At 42.6% G+C, this 14,071-nt stretch overlaps 1 long non-coding RNA gene across 1 annotated transcript; it reads right to left on the minus strand.

Annotated features, from left to right (window-relative positions):
* Positions 1 to 327: 327 nt before the first annotated feature.
* LOC123582830 lies at positions 328 to 4,235 on the minus strand. Its single transcript, XR_006704594.1, has 3 exons — positions 3,974 to 4,235; positions 1,298 to 1,432; positions 328 to 1,221 (listed from the first exon to the last, which is right to left on the minus strand). It is a non-coding gene; the product is annotated as an uncharacterized LOC123582830 (long non-coding RNA).
* Positions 4,236 to 14,071: the final 9,836 nt, after the last annotated feature.

Here is a 14,071-nt window from a genome sequence, read left to right on the forward strand (position 1 = left end):
TTAGAATGTGGGGGAGAGGGATAGAGCACAGCTTATTTTTTGTTTGGGAATTTGTGGTAATACATGGGTTACTTTCTTTTTTTTAATCTTAATGTATTTTCTTTTTAACTGATGTATAACTTCTATAAAGTATACTAATCATGACAACTTTTAATATGTGTATTAGGACCATGTAACCACCCACAAACCAGATTAAGGTAAATTGTGTTTCTGGACTCCAGTAGCATCCCTTATGCTCTCTCCCAGTCTGGATCTCCCCAGAGGTAACCACTTTGCCAGTCTCTATCCCTATAAATGAGCTCTGCCTGTTTGATTTATATATATGGCGGGGGGGGGGGGGGATGGATAGCAGGAGACATTTGTGGGTTTTGGCTCCTTTTTCTCATCATTGTCTTTGAGATTCATCCATGGATGGTGTTGTGTATAGCGATAATGCATTCTTTTTCTTTGGTGTGTATCATTCCATTGTGTAAATGTATCATACTTTATCCATTTTGTTGTTGATGGACATTTTGTTGTTTCTAGCTTTGGGTTATTATGAATAAAGCTGCTGTGAACATTCTTGTACATGTGCTGGGTGTGCATAGACACTCAGTTCTTTACTATATGTACCCTAGAGTGGAATTACTGAGTCAGAGGATATATGCAGGTTTAGATTTAGTAGGTGATGGAACCCTTGGTTACTTTAATCCAAAGTGCCTTAGAGTGACAAGAATTCTCCACAGAGACTCTTATCGGTGGTTTTGTAGAAGACTCAGTAAACTGTCAGAGGATGGGGAATAGGGAGGGACATGAGGAGTACTCTGACAGGAGATTATGAAAGAAAAGAAACAGCAGGAAAGAAAACAGAAATGGGAGACAGGGCTCCAGCACATGGAGTTAAGATTTGGTTATGGGATGTTGAGGTCAAGGCAAATGAAGACGGTAGAGAGGACGCTGTGGCTGGTTATGGATGGTTCTTCAATAGTGAATATTCTCTTGCTGATCACAAAAGAGAAAAAAATGGAGAAGACAAAGTTGTATAAGAGGACAAAACCGATTGGAACCAAGCCAGTTGCCTGTAAAAATGAGTAAATTCATTTCCCTGAAGACAAAAACAAAAGTCATTACCCTCTGAAATCCTGTTCTGTGGCCATCCTGTGGTAGTGATGGTGAACGAAGCCTTGGTTATCGTAGATCAAAACTTAATGTCTCCAGCATGAATTTTCTAGCCTTATTTACCTAAAATTAAAACAGTTTAATTATTTTTAGAGATTGCAGTCGAGAACAACTTTGTAAGCAATATATCCGATCTTACCAGTTAATGTTCAGCCTTCGTGATGGCTGGAGATCACATGCCTTGGAAGCCTGTTAGGGGAAGTCTGTTCATCTCGTCCGGGTTAATTGAGCAAATCATAGCAAGGCGTCGATTTGCCTTTTCATCCTCCCAGTGCTGAGAGGAAAGAAGGTCTGTGCATATAAGTAAATGCTGGTGGAAGTTCAAGATCCCTGCCCCTGTCTGCTGTTCTCAGTCCTAAATCAGTGTTTAGCTACCACCTGAGTAGGAGTAACACTACCCTCTCTTATTCCTTTCTTCATTTTACTAACACTTATTGAGCACCTCCTCTGTGTAAATAACGGTGATAGTTGCTAGGGGGAGATAAAGGAACTTGTAATCTTCTAGGGTAACCCTAGGTATATAAATGTAATTGTAATATAAGGTAAATAAAAGAAGTAATATAATGGATTTATATACAAAAGGGTAATGAAATTTGGGAAAGTATTGGCTTATTGAAGAGTTTCTCAGAAGCTGTAGCATTATAGTTGTGCCTTAAAAATGAAGATGTAGGGGGGCTCCTGGGTGGCTCAGTCGGTTAAGCATCCAACTTCAGCTCAGGTCACACAGGTCATGATCTCGGGGTTTATGAATTCGAACCCCGTATTGGGCTCTCCACTGTCAGCACAGAGCCTGCTTCAGATCCCTCTACCCCTCCCCTGCCGGTTCTCTCTCTTTCAAAATAAATAAACTTGTTAAAAAAAATGAAGTAGCAGGATTTCAGTGGGTCCAGATTGGAGGTGGGGTGGGAAAGAGCCTGAGTACTGGCAAAATAGGAAAAGTTCACATTTGCTTTAGGTAACTAATCTTTCTTAACAACTGCTCTGCCCTGGCTGGAGAGCACCACTCCCATTCAGAATTGTCTCATTTAAGAGAGACCATAGCATTTATATGGCAGGGAGCATTTGAAACACAATTTAACTGTCTTTAAATGGATATTTGAGCCAGTCTCCTTGCAGAAACACATAGAGAACTCTATTTTCGGAGGTCTCCTGGTAGAGATGCCTTTGGATGTCCAGCCAGTTGAGATCCTTTAGAAGAAGATTCGTCCCTTGCCCATGCTCTTCTCACTCATGTACTGCTGCCTGGTTGACCTGGCGAGTTTCTGAATCTTGGCAACTTTCTGTGAGGCAGGATTTAGTTAGAATGAACACTCCCCTGAGACAATGCTCTTTAGTTCACTTTTGGTGGTTTGGAGTTCATTCCTTATTCTATTCAATCAACAAGTATTTGTTGAGTGCCTCCCATGTGCCAGAACAGTTTCTGGACACTAAGGTACAATAAATAAGGTAGATTGTTGTCTCGTAGAGCTTCCCTTCCAGTAGGGTGAGACAGACAGTAACTAGAGAAATAAGAAAATGATCGACAAGTGAGAAGAGCTACATAGAGAATTAAAATAAGGTGATGTGATAGTGAGTGAATGGGTGGCTTCTTCTGTGAGTTGTCTGAGATGGTGACATCAAGCTGAGTTCTGAAGGAGCCTTCCATGCAGAGATGTGAGGGAAGTGCATTCCAGGCAGAGGCCCGGCTAGTATAGAGGCCCTAAGGCAGGACCCAGACTGGCATATTTGAGGCACAGAAACAAGGCGAATTTGTCTAGAGCACAGTGAGCACACAGACAGTGGGTGTGAGATCTTAGAAAGACGGCCTGGGGCCAGGTCACTGAGGACTTTGTGACTCAGGGGAAGGAATTTGGATTTTTTTCTTGCAGCGAATGTACTCATAAATACAGATGAAGAGAAGTTCACTGGGGAGACTTCTAAAATACCAGATAATACCCATTTTAATGGCCTTTGCGCTATTTCTCAGATGGAAAAATGAAATTATAGGTGGATCTAGGTTTTCCTGCACAGCTTATCGGTGGGAGAGGCAGAAGCTGAAACCAGCTGAGGGTGTCCCATGGCAGGTAGCAGAAGCACAGACCCATTGTAGCCCACCCGTGACCTCGCCCCTCTCCAACATGACCTGATACCTGCATTACACTACCTATTGCTGTCAGTTGGACCAGAGGAAAGAGGAAGCAACTGGGATTCCAGAGCCCGGGCACTGAGTACTGGCTCTGACACTGGAAACCAAAGGAAAGGAAAATAGTTATTGAGTACTTTACGTAGTGCGTAAGCAGGGGAGGGGCAGAGAGGTAGACATAGGATCCGAAGCAGGCTCCGCTCTGATGACAGGGAGCCCGATGCAGGGCTCAAGAGTCACAACCTGAGCTGAAGAAGGGCACTCAACGGGCTGAGCCACATAGGCACCCCTGCAGGTTTTCTATCTTAGTTTCCACACCAATCATGCGAAATGGTTCTTCTTATCCCCATTTCACAGATGAAGTAGCAGGGACTCCGACGGGTAAGTATGATTTCTGCAAGTTTGGGAATCCAGCCCAGGTCTACTTGGTTGCATTATCCTCTGTTGTCTCTCCTTGTCGTGTGTCCTGCGGCCAGTCTTTTATAACCTCTCTGGGCTGGGGTCTTCTCATTCATTAAAGGGGACATGAAAAAAATCAATGTTTACGGCCTCAACTAGCTCTAATATTCGGGATTCTAAATGCCTTTGAATGGGTTTAATTCTTTTTCTGAGCGAGAGTTCTGAACCATACTGTGACAAATGCTTTAACCAGAGCATGATTCCCACCCCTTTAAGGCCAGAGAGGATAATGACCTCGAATCTGGAGCATCTGGCACAGGGGTTTGTTCTTCTGACACCAGGAAGTGAAGGCCACTTAGAAATACAAAGGATACTGTCTTAGCTTCTTTGTCCCCCTTGTTTACAGCTCTTGATTTCTTCTTTTCTTCCTTTATGTCTGGAAAATCCTTCTCATCTTCTAAATCCTTGTGCTTTGAAGACCAAGTTGGCCAGAGGAATGTCAAAGGAGACACGGGGTTAAATCAGAAGTGATTCTGTTCACTTCTAGCAGCAGAAGCCTGCCATTGTCACCCCAGACCTCGTCCTCTTGCCTCCATTGTGAGAGCAGAGGCTCCACATTCCAGGGTCATCATTTCCTTTAGACTTTGCCACCAGCAAAGGGCAAGTGGCTCCTTCTTAATTGATGTTTGCCTGCTTGGGGCCAAAAGAGCACCACGAACCCTGATACTGTGACCTGAGCTGAAATCAAGAGTCGGTGGCTTAACCAAGCCATCCAGGTGCCCCTGGTCAAAACCTATCTTCAGTGCAAAAGTTATCTTGGGGGTTGAATAAGTGGGAGTGGTTGTCCATTTATAACATGTTTTAAAACTCTAGGAAGGCAAGTCTTTTCTTAGTATTCTTTATTTAGGTGAAATGTATCTGTCTTATTAATTTTTTAAAGTTTATTTATTTAAGAAATCTCTACACCCAACATGGAGCTCAAACTCATGACCCCAAGATCAGGAGCCACATGTTCCATGGACTGAGCTGGCCCTTATCTTACTTTTTTTTTTTTAATGTTTATTTATTTTTGAGAGAGAGAGAGAGAGCATGAGTGGGATAGGGAAAGAGAGAGAGGAAGACACAGAATCTGAAGCAGGCTTCAGGCTCCAAGCTGTCAGCACAGAGCCCGACATGGGGCTCCAACTCATGAGTCGTGAGATCATTACCTGAGCCGAGGTTGGACGCTTAACTGACTGAGTCACCCAGGTTCCCCTTATCTTATTTTTTATGAAAGATCCAACATGAACAATTTTTATCATGATTGGATGTTGGATTTTGTCAAGTACTTTTTCCGCATCTATTGATATGGTCAAATGATTTTTCTTTAGTCTGTTTATATGCTGGATTACATGAACTGATTTTTGGGTGTTGAACTAGCCTTGTACACCCAGGATAAATCCCACTTGGTTGTAGTGTATAATTCTTTTCACACACTGTTGGAATCCATTTGCTAATAATTTGTTGAAGGATTTTTGCATCTATGTTCAGGAGAGATACTGGTTTATAGTTTTCCTTCTTGCAATGGCTTTGTCTGATTCAGTATTAGGATAATGCTGTCGTCAGAATGAATTAGGAAATACTCCCTTTGCCTCTTTTTCTGGAAGAGGTGATAGATAATCAATGTGATTTCTTCCTTAAATGTTTGTTGGCATCATCAGTAAAACCATCTGAGCCTGGTGCTTTCAGGTTTGAAAAGTTACTAATTATTGATTCCATTTCTTTCATAGATAAAGTCCTATTCAGATTATATATTTCTCCTTGTATAAATTTTGCTAGAAATGAACTTGGTAGAAAGACTTGTGTCTTTCAGGGAATTGGTCTGTTTCATCTAAGTTATCAAATTTGTGAGCATAGAATTATTTATAATATTCCTTAATTATCCTTTTAATGTCCATGGGATCAGTATTTATGGTTTTTTTTTTTAAGTTTTCTTTCTTTTTTTTTTTTTTTCCCAACGTTTATTTATTTTTTTTGGGACAGAGAGAGACAGAGCATGAACGGGGGAGGGGCAGAGAGAGAGGGAGACACAGAATCGGAAACAGGCTCCAGGCTCTGAGCCATCAGCCCAGAGCCTGACGCAGGGCTCGAACTCACAGACCGCGAGATCGTGACCTGGCTGAAGTCGGACGCTTAACCGACTGGGCCACCCAGGCGCCCCAATGGTTTTTTTGTTTTTTTTTTTTTAACGTTTTTTTTAATTTATTTTTGAGACAGAGAGAGACAGAGCATGAATGGGGGAGGGGCAGAGAGAGAGGGAGACACAGAATCGGAAGCAGGCTCCAGGCTCTGAGCCATCAGCCCAGAGCCCGACGCGGGGCTCGAACTCACAGACCGTGAGATTGTGACCTGAGCTGAAGTCGGCCGCTTAACCGACTGAGCCACCCAGGCGCCCCCCCAATGGTTTTTAACTATATATCTACATAATGTATTAATGCATTTTGAATGTACATGGGATCTTTGATTTTTGGTATTAATAATTTGTATCTTCTCTCCTTTTTCCTTGGCTTGTCTGTCCAGAGGTTTATCCATTTTATTGATCTATTCAAAGAATCCACTTTTAGTTTTGTTGATTTTTAAAATTGATTTTCTGTTTTCAGCTTCATTGATTTCTACTCTATTTTTTGTTATTTATTTTCTTGTGCTCACTTTGGATTTAATTTGCTCTTCTCTTTAAGTTCCTAAGGTGGAAGCTCATATGGCTGGTTTTAGGTCTTTCTTCTTTTCTAATATGTGCATTCAGTGCTATAAATGTCCTGTTATGCACTCCTTGCACTGGATCCTACAAATTTTGGTAAGTTGTATTTTCATTTTCACTTAGTTCAAAACATTTTAAAATTTCTCTTGAGACTTCTTTGACCCATATGTTACTTAGAAGTGTGTTTTTTACTCTCTAAATATTTTAGAATATCTTAATGTTGGGGCACCTGGGTGGCTTAGTTGATTAAGTGTCTGACCTTATACTCAGGTCATGATCTTACGGTTTGTGAGTTCGAGCCCCACGTCAGGTTCTCTGCTGTCAGCTCAGAACCTGGATCCTGCTTCAGATTCTGTGTCTCTCTCTCTGCCTCTTCCCTGCTCGTTCTCTGTCTCTCTCTGTCTCTCTGTCTAAAAAATAAATAAACATTAGAATATCTTAATGTGATTGATTTCTGGTTTGATTCTGTATGCTTTGAGAGCATACTTTGTATAGTTTCTATTTTTTAAATTTGTTGATATGTGTTTATGGCCCAGAATGTGGTCTGTCTTGGTGACTATTCCATGTGACCTTGAGAGAAATGTGTTTTCTGTTGTTGTTCAGTGAAGTAATTGGTAGATGTCAATTATGTCCAGTTGATTGGTGAAGTTGAGTTCAACTATGTCCTTACTGATTTTTTAAACTTTATTTATTTATTTTTGAGAGAGAGAGAGAGAGAGAGAGAGAGAGAGAGAGAATGAGTGAGGGAGGGCAGAGTTGGGGGGGGGACAGAGGATCTGAAGCAGGCTTCATGCTGGCAGCAGAGAGCCCGATGTGGGGCTCAAATTCACGAACTGTGGTATCATGTCCTGAGCCAAAGTCGGACACCCCTGTGAGCCACACAGGCACCCCCGTCCTTATTGATTTTCTGCCTGCTGGACCTATCCATTTCTGGCAGAGGGCCATTGAAGTGTCTGACTATAATCGTGGATTCATCTATTTCTCCTTGTAGTTCTATCCATTTTTGCCTCACATATTTTAACAATGTTGTTAGGCACATATACAATAAGGATTATTGTGTCTTCTTGAAGAATGGACTCTTTTATCATTATGTAGTGCCCCTCTTTATCCCTGATAATTCTCCTTGCTCTGAAGTCTGCTTTATCTGAAAGTAATATAACTAGTAGCTACTCTAGCATTCCTTTGATTAGTGTTATCATGGTGTATCTTTTTCCAACTCTTGAATTTTTTTTTTATTAAAAAAAATTTTTTTTAACGTTTATTTATTTTTGAGACAGAGAGAGACAGAGCATGAACGGGAGAGGGGCAGAGAGAGAGGAAGACACAGAATCGGAAGCAGGCTCCAGGCTCTGAGCCATCAGCTCAGAGCCCGACGCGGGGCTCGAACTCACGGACCGTGAGATAGTGACCTGAGCCAAAGTCGGACGCCTAACCGACTGAGCCACCCAGGCGCCCCTATCTCTTGAATTTTTAAAAAATACTCCATGAAATCTATCACTGATGAAAGTATTACTTTGGAAAATGTAACTACTCTTGCAAAAGACAGTGTGTAAGCTATTTTCAGTCATTCATACTTTAGTATGAATTAAAGGGGCAAAAGGTTTATGTGATCTGAAGAGAAACCAGAGTATACTTTAGTATGAATTAATATAGACGATCCTGTTAAAGGTAAAGATAATTTTTTTGTGGAAGGAAATGGGGAAGTGGTAAGAGATTAAGAGTCTGTAACTGAGACAGGAAGATTCAAGCTCCACAGAAAGAAAGGAGAGAGACAGATGTAAAAGGAAAATCTTGTGTTCTTTGAGATTTATGCACAAGGCTGATGTTGCCTGAATGCTTTAGAGCTTTCCTTCCTAAGTGAGCCCATTAGCAGTTGTGCACTGAGGGTAGACTTGGATATGGAGAGGGAGCTACGAATACACAAGGGCTCTAAGGAATGGCCCAGTGACACGATACCTAGTGGCTCCCTGTAGGTCTTAGAACTTTCTGTGGTTTCTCTCACTAGGCTTAGGAAATTGAGGGAAAGGCAAAATTGATTCCCAGGCTTATTCCCCAAGGTTCCTTTTTGCTTCCTTCTTTTAGCCACATCCTCTTGTATCACCTTAAACACTTTTTACTCAGACTGCATCGAGATGGCACCAGTATGTCTGGTTATGCTCAACCCTAAGAAGCAGGACATTCTTTCAAAGCCTGCTTCCTGTCAGAGTGTCTCAGGCTTGAGAGGATCTGTCCAGGCAGGACTGGCCTTTCAGCCAAGCTGAATATGTGGTGTGTCTTGATGGTGTGATTTAAGGAGTGCCAGAAAGGTTGCTACATCCAAAAAATTTTATTTTCCACTCATGCCTAAAATTCCACCCTTAATGATTCATACCTGTTAACAGCTGGTGCCTGGAAGGAAAAGACACAGAAGGAAGATACTGGCTGTTTACTTCCAATTTTGCTTCATGATGGCCCATGACTAGGGTTACAAAAGGGATTTCGGGGGCACCTGGGTGGCTCATTTGGTTGAGCGTCTGACTCTTGGATTTGGCTCAGGTCATGACCTTACAGTTCGTGGGTTCGTGCCCCGCATTAGACTCTGTGCTGACAGTGCAGAGCCTGATGGGATTCTGTCTCTCTCTCTCTTTCTCTCTCTCTCTCTCTCTCCCCCTTTCTCTCAAAATAAATAAAATAAACTTAAAAAAATAAAAGGACTTCTGAGTGTACAATTTGGAATGTCTTACAACTTTGTAGTAAGTGCTGACAATATTCAATACAAGGTCTCAAGGCCTTGGGGCAGGGGAGAGCAAGAGGCTCTCAGTGACTATTTCTTAGGGGGCAGATTAATAGCAATGAGTTGGGTTTGACCAATTCAGTCTAGATCATGCCACTTAATATATCGTCAATTAAATATCCTTGTTTGTCTTCAGTATGCTCTATTACTTATTTTCAGGTAAAAACAGACGAAATGAAGTTGCATGCTGGCATCCCACCACCTACTTGGTCCTTGTTGGGACATATTTGTTGTTATAGTATGATTTAGTAGCTTGACTAAAGTTCTGTTAAGTATTCACATGACCATTTATTCTCATCTCTCTCTTTCTCATCTGCCTCCTATTCTTTTCTACTCTTCTCCTGTTAACTTATTCATACACGCACACCCTACAGTGACCTACACATATTGTTACTTTATGAAAATGGCTGCCTGGGGACATTTATGAGTATCAGATGCAGACCCACTTTTGCCACCCTTGGCCCACTCTTGCATTTTGATAGCCCATCTAGGAAAGACTGTCATTCAGTGGGGCAAAGTGGAAACATCTTTGGTCATAGTCAGGAGGTTTGGGTTCGGGCTCCATTTTCTACATATAAAGGATTCTGTACCATAAATAGGAGTTCACCAGGTCTACAAGAGAAATAAGATCTTATCATGAGGAGGGAAAAACGTGTGAAGTATATGCCAATGTTCAAGAGCAGCATTTTTCACAATAGCCCAGAGGTGGAAGCAATCCAAGTGTCTATCAGCAGATGAATGTGTAAACAAAATGTAGTATGTCTATACAATGGAATATTATCCAGCCATGGAAAAGGAAAGAAGTTCTGGCACATGCTACAACACGAATGAACCTTGAGAATATTATGATAAATGGAAGAAGCCAGACACAAAAGGACAACTATTGTATGATTCCATTTATATTAAATATCTAGAATAGGCAAATTCATAGAGACGGAAAGTAGATTTGATGTCAGCAGAGGTTGGATGAGTGGGGTGTGGGTTCTTATTGTTCAATAGGTACAGAGTTCCTGTTTAGGGTGATGAGAAATTATGGAAATAGTGGTGATGGTTGCACAATATTGTGAATGTAATTAATGCCATTAAATTTTTTTGGTGAAAAGTGGTAAGTTTTATGTCCTATATATTTTCCCACAATAAAAAGATAGTAAAATTAAAAAAACAGGAATTTAATAATAAAACTATAGATGTGACTCAAGATCCTGGCATGGGAATAGACTCATAGAGCTAGGAAAAGAGTAAAAACTTAGAGGAAACACAAAAAGAAGGCCTAGAATCAAGAAAACAGAGCTTGTTTGGGAATGGCAACCTAGACAGAGTGAAGTTACCAGGAGCAGAGCAGCAGATAAAGCTAGAGGGATGAATAGACATCAGATCGGGAAAAGCCTGTGTGCCGAATGACAGTGAACTGGCCCCAGGAAAGGGTTCTTAAGTAGGAGGAACATATATATGATCAGGTTTGCCTGTGAGACAGATCGCTCTGGCAGGTATGGGGGATGTGTTGTACAAGAACAGTATTGAAAGCAGTGCTGAGTACGAACACTGCCAGGTGTGGCTAGGCAAGAGTTACTAAGCTGTGGCCCAGGCTCACCACTGATCTCCACCGTATATACGACACCCTTGAGATACAGTGTCAGTGACAGGAAACCCACCAAGTTGTCTTGGTTTTCTTACCTGCCTTCACACAAGCTTTACCCTGTTGTAAGAGGAGCCCACATGTGTGCTTTGCTGGGCTCAGCCTGACACCAAATCTCTACACTGGGAGGAAGTCCATGTGGGCTGTAGCTCAGTTGACAAGGATCATCTGTGTGAGCCCTGGAAGCTCTAACCTAAATGTGTCGCTTCCTGGTAAGGTCATCCTGGGAAAATGCCCTCATAAAGGAAATAAAAGAGGGGTGTTTCTCTCCAGTCTGAGAAAATTCTGATCGCTTCTCCTGCCCTAAAGCTACCTGTCCTAATTCTCCTACCATACTGGGTGAGCCTCTCTCAGCTCTGAAAGAATGCACTTCCTCCTTTTTGCCTGCTCTGTTTGACCTTCCTGCCCATCGGCCATCCTCACTGCCCTGGAGGCTATGTGTGGACCCTGCTTCTCACTGAGTCATCCCACTGCCCATGGCTCCCCACTAGTACAGCTGCCAGCCGGGGGCTCTTCTCCTAACCCACAAGGGGTGCCCGTTCTCTCCACCTCTCACTGGGGTGCTCCAGATATGGCTCCCTGCTCCCCAGCTTTGAGACTCTGTTAAGCCAGTTATGGGGGCTTGGCGGTATGCTGGAGCTTCAACTCTGTGTTCAGTGAGCTCATGTTGGCAGCTTGAAATCAGCCATGGTGGGAGTGTTTGCACCACAGAAATCTGTAAACCCCACAAATGAGAGCTTTTCTTTCTGGAGAGCCAGTTGTCCTTTTTATCAGTATACCACTGACTGGGCTTCTGGTTCTTTAAACAAATGAACAAACAAGCAAACTGATCCAGAAATCTTAAGGACTTCATTTCTCTCAGAGATCTTCTGGGTCCTCATCACCTCAGAAGGTAGGAGGCAGGGCTCAGTGAAGATTTAGAGCTTCTCTTCCCACCCACGTGGTAAGGTTAATTGGGAGAGGCTGGCTCTGTTTGGGGAGACCAGATTCCTCCCCAGTAGGGCATCCTCCCCCAAGCTGCAAGGGCTCTCATCAGCCTCTTGCACTAAAGATAAATTCTTCAGCAGGAGGGTATTTGTGGGCGCCCTCCAGTGATGGGGATCCTGCTTCCTGTAATTCTCAACCCATGTTCTGTCTGCCCATGTTCCTGAGGTTCAAATGCAAGAGAAGCCACCCTCCTCCCAGGCATTTGGACACATCTTCAAGGCCTTGCTGCAGGAGACTGGACACATCAGATATATTATCTTTAAAGCCTCTAGGCTTTGTTAGCTCATTAACATCCCCAGTTTCAACTAAAAAGGCCTGGATGGCCTTCTGGTTAAAAGACAGAAAGAAGAAAGTTGTAATCAACTTGGTTTTACTGTGTTTAAGTTGTTAGGGTTTTGATATGTTTTGAGATTGCATACGTTATACTATTATTTTTGTCATTCGCCAGGTACAATTTTCGTAAGATTACACTTGGAATCCTGTGATGGGTTGAATTGTGTCCTCTTTCCACCCCTCTCCCTCACCCTCCAATTACTAAAGTCCTAATCATTAGTACCTCAGATCATGAACCTATTTGGAAATATGGTTGTGGATGTAGTTAGAAAAAAGGAAGTCATACTAGAGTAAAGTGGGCCCTTAATCCAATATGACTGGTGTCCTTATGAAAGGGGCAAATTTGGACACAGGCATGGATGTAGGGAGAACACCATGTGAATGTGAAGATGGCCGTCTACAAACCAACAGAGTGGCCCAGAACAGATTTTTTTTTCCCTCACAGCCCTCAGAGAGAACCTTGATCTCAGACTTCCGGCTTTCAGAACTGTGAGACAATACATATCTGTTTAAGCCCCCCAGTCTGTGGTACTTCCTTAGGCGGTCCTAGCAGATTAATACACCTCCCCACCCCACTCCCAATAAATTTATTTCCTTTTGTGTCCCACCAGCATTTGTAGACAAGTAAAATTATCATAGTTCACTACAGCCTCAGAATTTTTTCTTTTTAGATAACTTTGTTTATTGCTTACAGCCAGGGGAAACTGAAATCTTGCATATACTATCCAAAATTAGAACTAGCCCCAACAATTTAGAAATGTTTAAAAAATTATTTAATAAAAATAAAAGAATCTTAAGACACATTAAACTGTATTCACATTCTCCAAAGTTTCTTTTTATATTTGTGAACACATACATTTTCACATGGTTGGAATCATTGGCTTTGTGCTTTCTTGTGTTCTGTGTTTTTCATTTAACATTATTTGATAGAAATCATTCTACAGGGTGATACTCTTCATATTCTTATTTAAATAGGTTCGTATTATTTTTGTGCCTTTCATGTATTATCGGTCATTTGTTATTTTCTAATTTTTCACTATGAATATTTTTATATAATTTACTTTTTAAAAATATACTTCTTTTGAACTATTTCCTTGAGGTACACATGCCCAGAAGAGAAAGTCCTGGATTCCAGTTTCCTAGTTCCTGTTACATTTTTTCCCCATATTCTCTAGACAGGTTGAGCCCATCTGTGGTTTTACCAGAAATAAAAATTAAGTGCAGATTTTTCCATAACGTTGACGTCATTTAGCCTTACAATTTAAAAAATGAATTTCCCTATTTTAAAAAGCTTTCCTGGGGCGCCTGGGTGGCTCAGTCAGTTAAGCGTCCGACTTCGGCTCAGGTCACGATCTCACTGTCCGTGGCTTCGAGCCCCGCGTCGGGCTCTGTGCTGACTGCTCAGAGCCTGGAGCCTGTTTCGGATTCTGGGTCTCCCTCTCTCTCTGACCCTCCCTCATTCATGCTCTGTCTCTGTCTCAAAAATAAATAAATGTTAAAAAAAAAAAAAAGCTTTCCTTAGTTTCCTTAGTTTTTACTTATATCACTACTAGGCAGGGGGCCCCAGGCACTTTGAAAGCATCTGGGTTTATAGTGCTATTTTACTGACATAGGAGCGATGTGCAATAGACACTAGTTCGCTGGGGTGGCCTTGGGCGGTCGGCCTTCCCTCTCTCTTAGCTTGCAGCTCCCGCCGCTCCTGCGAGTGCCCCCACCGTGAGCCCCCGTCTCCCTTTGGAACTGCACCCACCAGGGGTCAGCGTCCGCCTAGCTTTGGGCTCTGGCTTCCCACAATGCACCGGGCCCTCTAGTCCGCGAGCCGGGAGGGGACCAAGCGGCGGCGGCGGCGGAGCTCGGAGGGTTTGGGGCGCGCGGGCCAGGCGTCCGGGGGGCGGGGCGTCCGGGGGGCGGGGCTGAGGCGGGGGC

Source organism: Leopardus geoffroyi, chromosome B1 (assembly GCF_018350155.1).
Source record: "Leopardus geoffroyi isolate Oge1 chromosome B1, O.geoffroyi_Oge1_pat1.0, whole genome shotgun sequence".
In the NCBI taxonomy this organism is placed as follows: Eukaryota; Metazoa; Chordata; class Mammalia; order Carnivora; family Felidae; genus Leopardus; species Leopardus geoffroyi.